Raw genomic sequence first — 7,366 nt, 5'->3', positions numbered from 1 at the left:
CATGATTATCGAGGTGCAATCAGAACAAGAGGAAACGCTGCAGAACGTCTTCGTATCGGGTAAAAATTTTAAAAATCGCGAATACATTTTCAAGAGATATACCTCTCATTCGGGGATAAATTTCGAAAATAAAGTAAATAAGTAGATACAGACACATGCTACTGCAGGCCGGTGTTTTTGCGTTTAGACGGCATCTCGAGACTATTAAACTGGCTGCAAGCACACGGAAATGCATGCACGGCCAGCACTAGCGACCAATTCAGGAAGCCATCTACAGTTACACTGCCACGCGGATCAATGTAATAGCCAGCTATGGCCGTGTAGTTTCCCCTTCCCTTGCCTAGTCTACAATGCTCTGTAGTATGTTGCAGATGCGTGCATTTAACCCCACACCGTTCCCAGAGCTGACGAGTAAAGTGAACGAAGCCACCTCTCCATTTCTGCTTTTCAATCCGTAGCAAGGTTTGTATCGCTTTTATGCCAGGTTGTACGTATCCAAATAGTCGCAAAGCTCGTCGTTATGGTTTGCTATGTTGTATTAGTTTTAGCAGCAGTGTGGTAATCCAGACAACTCGACAGTAACCATATAACAGCAACCATAACAGCAGCTATATTGCTATAGGTTCTAGTTGTCTGTGAGAAGCCACGAGGTTCTTAGAATTTAATAAAAATGTACAGCTGCCTGTATTCGGCTATACGTGCAGCTATTTGCTCCACGTATTCTAGTTTATTGACGTGCCTGTTGTTGCGGACAGCATGCCATGTTGAAACCTGATTATCTTTACGTGATGTCGATCGCAGTTACGTTCATTACGTATGCGTAGTTGATGAATTCCTTGCCAACGAACGCTAAAAATAAATATATAAGAACTAAGAATAATAATAGAATTGAAAAAGAATATAGAATAGAATAGAATGGAAAAAGAATGGAATTGATAAAATAGAAGAAAAAAAATTGGCAAAATAGAAAAAAATAGAATAGAATAGAAACAGAATGAGAATAGATAGAATACGAAATAAGAAATAAGAACCTCGCAGTGCTATAATTATAGCATGATTTGATGAAAGCGGCATGCACGTGCAATGTGCGGCAAATGAAGCATGTACTACCTACGCTGGGAGGATACTGGCATAGTGCGATAAAGATGGGGTCATGCTTAAGACTTTGTTGATGGAAGATGCGTGTATATACGCCTGTAGTAACACAGTGAAGGGGATAGACCAGTCGTCATTTGCAACGGTAGTTGTGGGTTATTTGTTTTCCCCCTGTTTATAATGCGCTGTGTTGAATACATGCTTTGGATATACAAATATATATCTACTCATATAATAGTTATACATAATAATGTGATTACATTGGCTGCTTATTTTACAAACACACATTTGGGCATTATCCCAGAAAACCCCTTGGCTGAATCACATCCCCCTTGTAAGTATTAGGTTACTTCCGCTCCCCAGAAAGCGAGGTGTTACACGAATGCTTGTGTATTAGCTTAGGTTATTCATGCACATACGCACACACGCACACGCACAGGCACACATTTACACAGCTAAGTTTTGTTTCCTAATTCGTGTTCAGCTACATTTAGTTGACGAGTATAGCACTTCTATTACGACACACCTGTTCATCTGTCCAGACGCTTCAGGCATGGGCCCGAGTACATTATTTATTAATATATTTAATAAGCTTTTAATTTTTACAAATTCTATAAATCGAAGGAATCGTGTAATGTGATTAGCAGGCGTAAACAATTAGAGGGAAATGTAGATAGTGTTAAAGGCATGCGTATCAGTTTTGATAGAGAACACGTGTTTTGTCGAGTTTTGTCATCAGAATCGCACGATTGTCGGGAATTCTTCATATTTCTTTTATTATGACTAGGGAATAATATATCGCTACACATTGTCATGAATGAGTTATATGCGATACTCATATATCTATTCTTAACAAGCGGTAAAGTATATTTGATATAATCTACTGTCGTTTTCATTCATATCTCTAATACTTGTACGTAACTGCGTGTACACTTGAGTACACATAGTTAACACGATAAAAACCGACATATTATATTAGCAAAATTATATCCTGATTGCTCGCCTCGGGTGTGTAGCAATTAATAATGATGTAACACCTGTAATGCGCGTGCAGATGTGAGCAGCTGTGCTCTGTTTAGGATGCGGTGTGATACTCCCCCTACTTCTTTCTGACAGTTGGGTATAGCCTCTATATACCGTAGTGTTGCCAACTGTGCGTACATTTCATCACGATTTTACGACTTACGACGCGTATTAAAAGTTGCCCAAAGGAAAACGAGCGGCAAACGAATTATGAAATGCCCATGGGGAGAAGTATACTTGACTACATGTCATTCTAGGAGGCTCACGGCTAGCTGTTCACGCGTGAGATGTGTTTACGTATGTTGCCTCTTATGTTATACAAGTGCCCCTGTTGTGATGCAATAATAGGTACGGCTGCTATTATCGAAAGTGGCTTAAGTCGAACGGAAACATTGCACACATTGCATCCAACAGTATAGTAGTATTTACGAGGATCAATGGCAGACGCGTATGAAACGCTGGGATTAATTTAGGGATGCCTTGTAGAGAGCATCGCGGCAAGCTTACTCTGGTGCTATCTGCGCGTACACAGGATGTTTACTTAACGCATGATTTGCATGTCAGCCCAAGTCTGCGGAATTTGAAAATGACAATATCAGCGAATTAGTATGCGCATCGGCGAGCAAAGATGAACAAGGTGAAAACAAGGCGTGTGATGCTAAAGGATTCAGTGCACATAGAGCGTGGGAAGGTGGTGGTGTGTGAAAGCAAACAGCGAGAAGATATAGTATAGTACGCGCTCGGAAACCGCACCGTGCCGTGGTTTATGGTATTTATTTTGATAAAGCAGCATTCTATGAAAAGGGGGCGTTCTAGCTCATATAGGAAAGTTGATAGTATCAGTACTTTTGTACAAGTAAGACGGTGGTTACAATTATAAAGTACAGAGATTTTGACACAAGTAAAAATGCTATTAAAAGGCAGATGCGTGAAGATGTGTTTTATGCTCCTATAGCTGATAAATATGTCTTCCCGCGTAGCTAATTCGTAATGAATCACAGTACACCACATATAATTAATAAATTGAGCTATAAGTAAATGCTGGTCGTAAAACCAAACTATACAAATGACTATCATGATCATACTATCTGACAGAAATACACCACTCTAAATTAGTCACCTCCCACCGCGGTTTTGAATAATAACGGCAAGCCGTGGGAATAGTAAAGGCTATTTATAGCACCAGTCCCGATAGTTCTACATTCTAGGTAAATACATGGAATATGTGTAATTCCAAACATCCTAATGTGCCTATTGTACGTTTATATATAAGGAAAAAAACGACTTTTCCTCAAATAGCATCCATAATTACCTCCGCCCAACGGAGTTGGAGGAGGTTATGTTTTCGCTCTCGTGTGTTCGCGTTAGACTGGTACTCGCTCCCACCTCGATTCCCCCATCGAGTAACTAAGCCGAGAGGTGGGACCGGGTACCAGTCTAGTGTTCGTGTGTTCGTGCGATCGATATTAGCCAGCCAGCCAGCCAGCGCAGCGAGCCAGCTCCTAACACATATGCACCTCTAACATATGCACATATGCACATATGCAGTTCTAAATGAATACCTCGTATTTATTTGCCATACACTGTCTGCCTTTTTATTTTATTATATCTGTATGTGTATAATAATGGGCGCGCAACTCATTTTAATAATTATCATCGAAACTAAAAGAAATACATGTGAACTGAAAAAGAACTAATAGTCCAGTCAATATATGAAATACCCGGAACAAATTGCAACAGAATGTTTTATAGTTGGAAGTTGTTGATTGGACCCTCCTAAACTTCATATGCAAAATCGGCCAAAATCGTACGACGGGAAACTGGCTAATTAGCATAAATCCAAAATGGCCGCCATTTTCAAGTTTGAGGCTAGTTTGCCCTAGATAGTACAAGAGCTAAGAGCCAAAAATCAGATGAATTAATTGTGCACATTTTGACAAAAGCATGAAAATTGGCATAACGGTAGTTTAAGATATGTACATTTATATGAGATCGGGTACCCATCTCCATCGGTATGGTATCTGGGCGCCATCTTGAATTAAAAAATGGCCACCATCAAAATCCATTATCTTATATTTTTCAGCTAATATTCAACATAGAAACAAGATTTTGAAGACAACAGAAGTGTGTTACCTTGCTTATGACTGATGCAGACTGGTATGAATAGTTTTTACAGGCTAGATTAATTCTTTGTATCCCTTTGTATATATGTATATTTGTATATTGTTATGTATATTGTATATTTGTATATTTGTATATTCATTTGTAATAATTTTGTATACACGCCGTTGTGAAGGCGTCTTATAAGTAATTACATCGTAATGCTTTTACTCGACCCTTTTTTCACAAAATGCAAGTAATTCTGTTTACTTTTTATGGTTAAATTGCTGCATTATTAAATATTAAATGATAATGGATTTGAATGGCGGCCATTTTTAAATCCAAGATGGCGGCCAACGACCGATGATGGTTTCGATTGTAATAGGTTTCTTGACCCCGATAATGTTGGTTTAGACACCAAGATGATGTTTCTATGTTGAATATTAGCTGAAATATTAATAATAATAGATTTGGATAGCGGCCATTTTGAAATTCAAGATAGCGGCCACCGACCGATAATGGTTTCGATTGTAATGGGTTTCTTGACCCCGATAATGTTGGTTTAGACACCAAGATCATGTTTCTATCTTGAATATTAGCTGAAATATGAAAGTTAATAGATTTGGATGGTGGCCATTTTGAAATTCATGATGGCGGCTACCGACCGATAATCGTTTTGATTGTAATGGGTTTCTTGACCCCGATAATGTTGGTTTAGATGCCAAAATATTGTTTCTATGTTGAATATTAGCTGAAAAATGTAAGATACTGGATTTTGATGGTGGCCATTTTGAAATTCAAGATGGCGCTCAGATACCATACCGATGGAGATGGGTACCCGATCTCATATGAATGTACATATCTTAAACTGCCAATTTTCATGCTTTTGTCAAAAGTGCACAATTAATTCATCTGATTTTTGGCTCTTAGCTCTTGTACTATCTAGGACAAACTAGCCTCAAACTTGAAAATGGCGGCCATTTTGGATTTATGCTAATTAGTCAATTTTCCGTGGTCCGATTTTGGCCGATTTTGCATATGAAGTTTAGGAGGGTCCAATCAACAATTTCCAACAATAAAACCTTCTGTTGCAATTTGTTCCAGGTAGGCCAAAAAATTTCATATATTGACTGGACTATAATGCTATCGTCCTTTATTATCTCTATCCTAGTAACGTTGAATAATTCCATAATAAAGCAGACGTATAAAAGGTACGGTACGGTGGTTTTAATTGGTGTTGTTCGTAACGACTTGTTAGAAGCATGCAGTATCTACTTTCGCTTATTATAAACTTTCAGATATAAGCTGATAGTATTTGCTTGGATATAATCTGTATAAGCCTCAGCCCAGCGTCACACAACAGAAGCCAGTCGCATGTGCGGAAAAGCGCACAAGCTCACTAATGAATATTTTTCTGCTGGAAACACCTGCAGCCTAGCATAAGCAACCTCCGCCACGGTATTACCCCGAATATTGACGGCGAAAATACCTCTTAATTGTACACTAATTGACAAAAGACACATTTTCAGGATTCGCAACGGCAAACGAGCGGCGCTCGGCATTAAGTGTATTCGACCATTTATGCAGGGCCAGTTTACAGCGGTAATGAGTGTGCATTTTATAGGTAGGACCAGACAAACCACGGATAAAGCGTGAACTCTTTACCAGTGACCTGAAGCACGAGGACGACGAAATAATGACTACGTCAGCTAAAACACACGCCAGGACAACAAATGACGGCGGTGCTCGGGATTCAAAATGCTCACTTGGCAATGCCAACACGGAACGTACTTATACTGCTAGTGGCGTGGCACTCTCGCGTGCTAGCCACCGGTTGAAGCGTTCTGCCGCACTCGAAAACTCTGGTGACACGATTAAACTAGAACGCGCCTGTGCTGCTATTGAACTGGGACACTCTGCTGGCACAACTGCTGGTGGTGCTGAACCCGATTCCTCTGGTGGCACCACTAAACTAAGGCAACGCCGTGATACAATTAGATTGGAACACTCTGTTGTCACTAGTGAACTCAAATGCACGGGAAGCAGTAATGGACTGGCGCACTTCACTGGAAACACTAAACGAGAGTGCGCCTGTACCAGTTCAGCACTGGCGTCGTCTTATTGCATTGCTAATCTTGCGAGGTCAGTTGACCTTAGCTTATCACGGGACACGAAAGAGAGCAACCCAATCAATCTGCTTAACCTAATGATCCGACGTCCTCGTCATTACAGTGACAGCTCCTCTCTCGACTGCTGCAATGAGAATAGTAAGTTAATATTAAAGGTGCGGGTGGCCATGTTGGCACTTACAGTATATATAGCATGCTGTGCCGCTGGCTGGTTTGGCGGGTCCCCTTCATAGTTTTGCAGGAATAGAACGAAGAACAAATTTAACAGCACTGCCTGTTGTAACGGGGTCTGTTCTAATTGGTAGAAATTTGGTTGAATCGGACCAAGGGGTAATGTGCCTATAGATGGCTCCTGAGTGATGACATCACGGACATGCCATCAATAAGTTACAATTGAGCGAGTAATGATAGATAAGAAGTACACTGCATCTGTAAACTGCATAACAGCTATACCTATCCTTAATGACATAAGACGCAAAGCAAAGACGATATGTGGCTATACTACATGCGTTTTTTTAGTTTCACCCTGCGACATGTGCGAGCTCCTCATCTATCTGATAGTGATATAGCTGTTATATCTATTATTCAACATGCATACATTGAATGCGATTGGTCCGTGAGAATTATATGAGGCTTCAGAGACAATATACCCGACGTAGTATCGATCTTTTTTGGTCCACGATATTATTATGAAGCAACTGAACTGCATTCATGTGAAATTGAGACATGCACGTTTATAGGCATATTTCAAAAAAACGAAACCATGTATATCCAATAGATATAGGTTACATCACTATTCAACACACGTATTTTTACTATACTTCACATGCAATGCGAAGAAACAAATGTATTTTGTATAGCTGCTTACAGAACCATGCAGCTGCCTCTCTTTCTCTCTCTCTCTCTCTCTCTCTCTTTATATATACCTCTTTATTCTGAGATTCGAAAGTGCCTCGATCGTGCCAAATACATGACACAGTCATCTACGGTCGCAATATATCATGCGTCGGTCTGGGGCA

The sequence above is a fragment of the Priapulus caudatus genome, unplaced genomic scaffold (assembly GCF_000485595.1).
Source record: "Priapulus caudatus unplaced genomic scaffold, Priapulus_caudatus-5.0.1 Scaffold231, whole genome shotgun sequence".
NCBI lineage: Eukaryota > Metazoa > Priapulida > Priapulimorpha > Priapulimorphida > Priapulidae > Priapulus > Priapulus caudatus.
Note: the sequence above shows the minus strand (reverse complement) of the source record.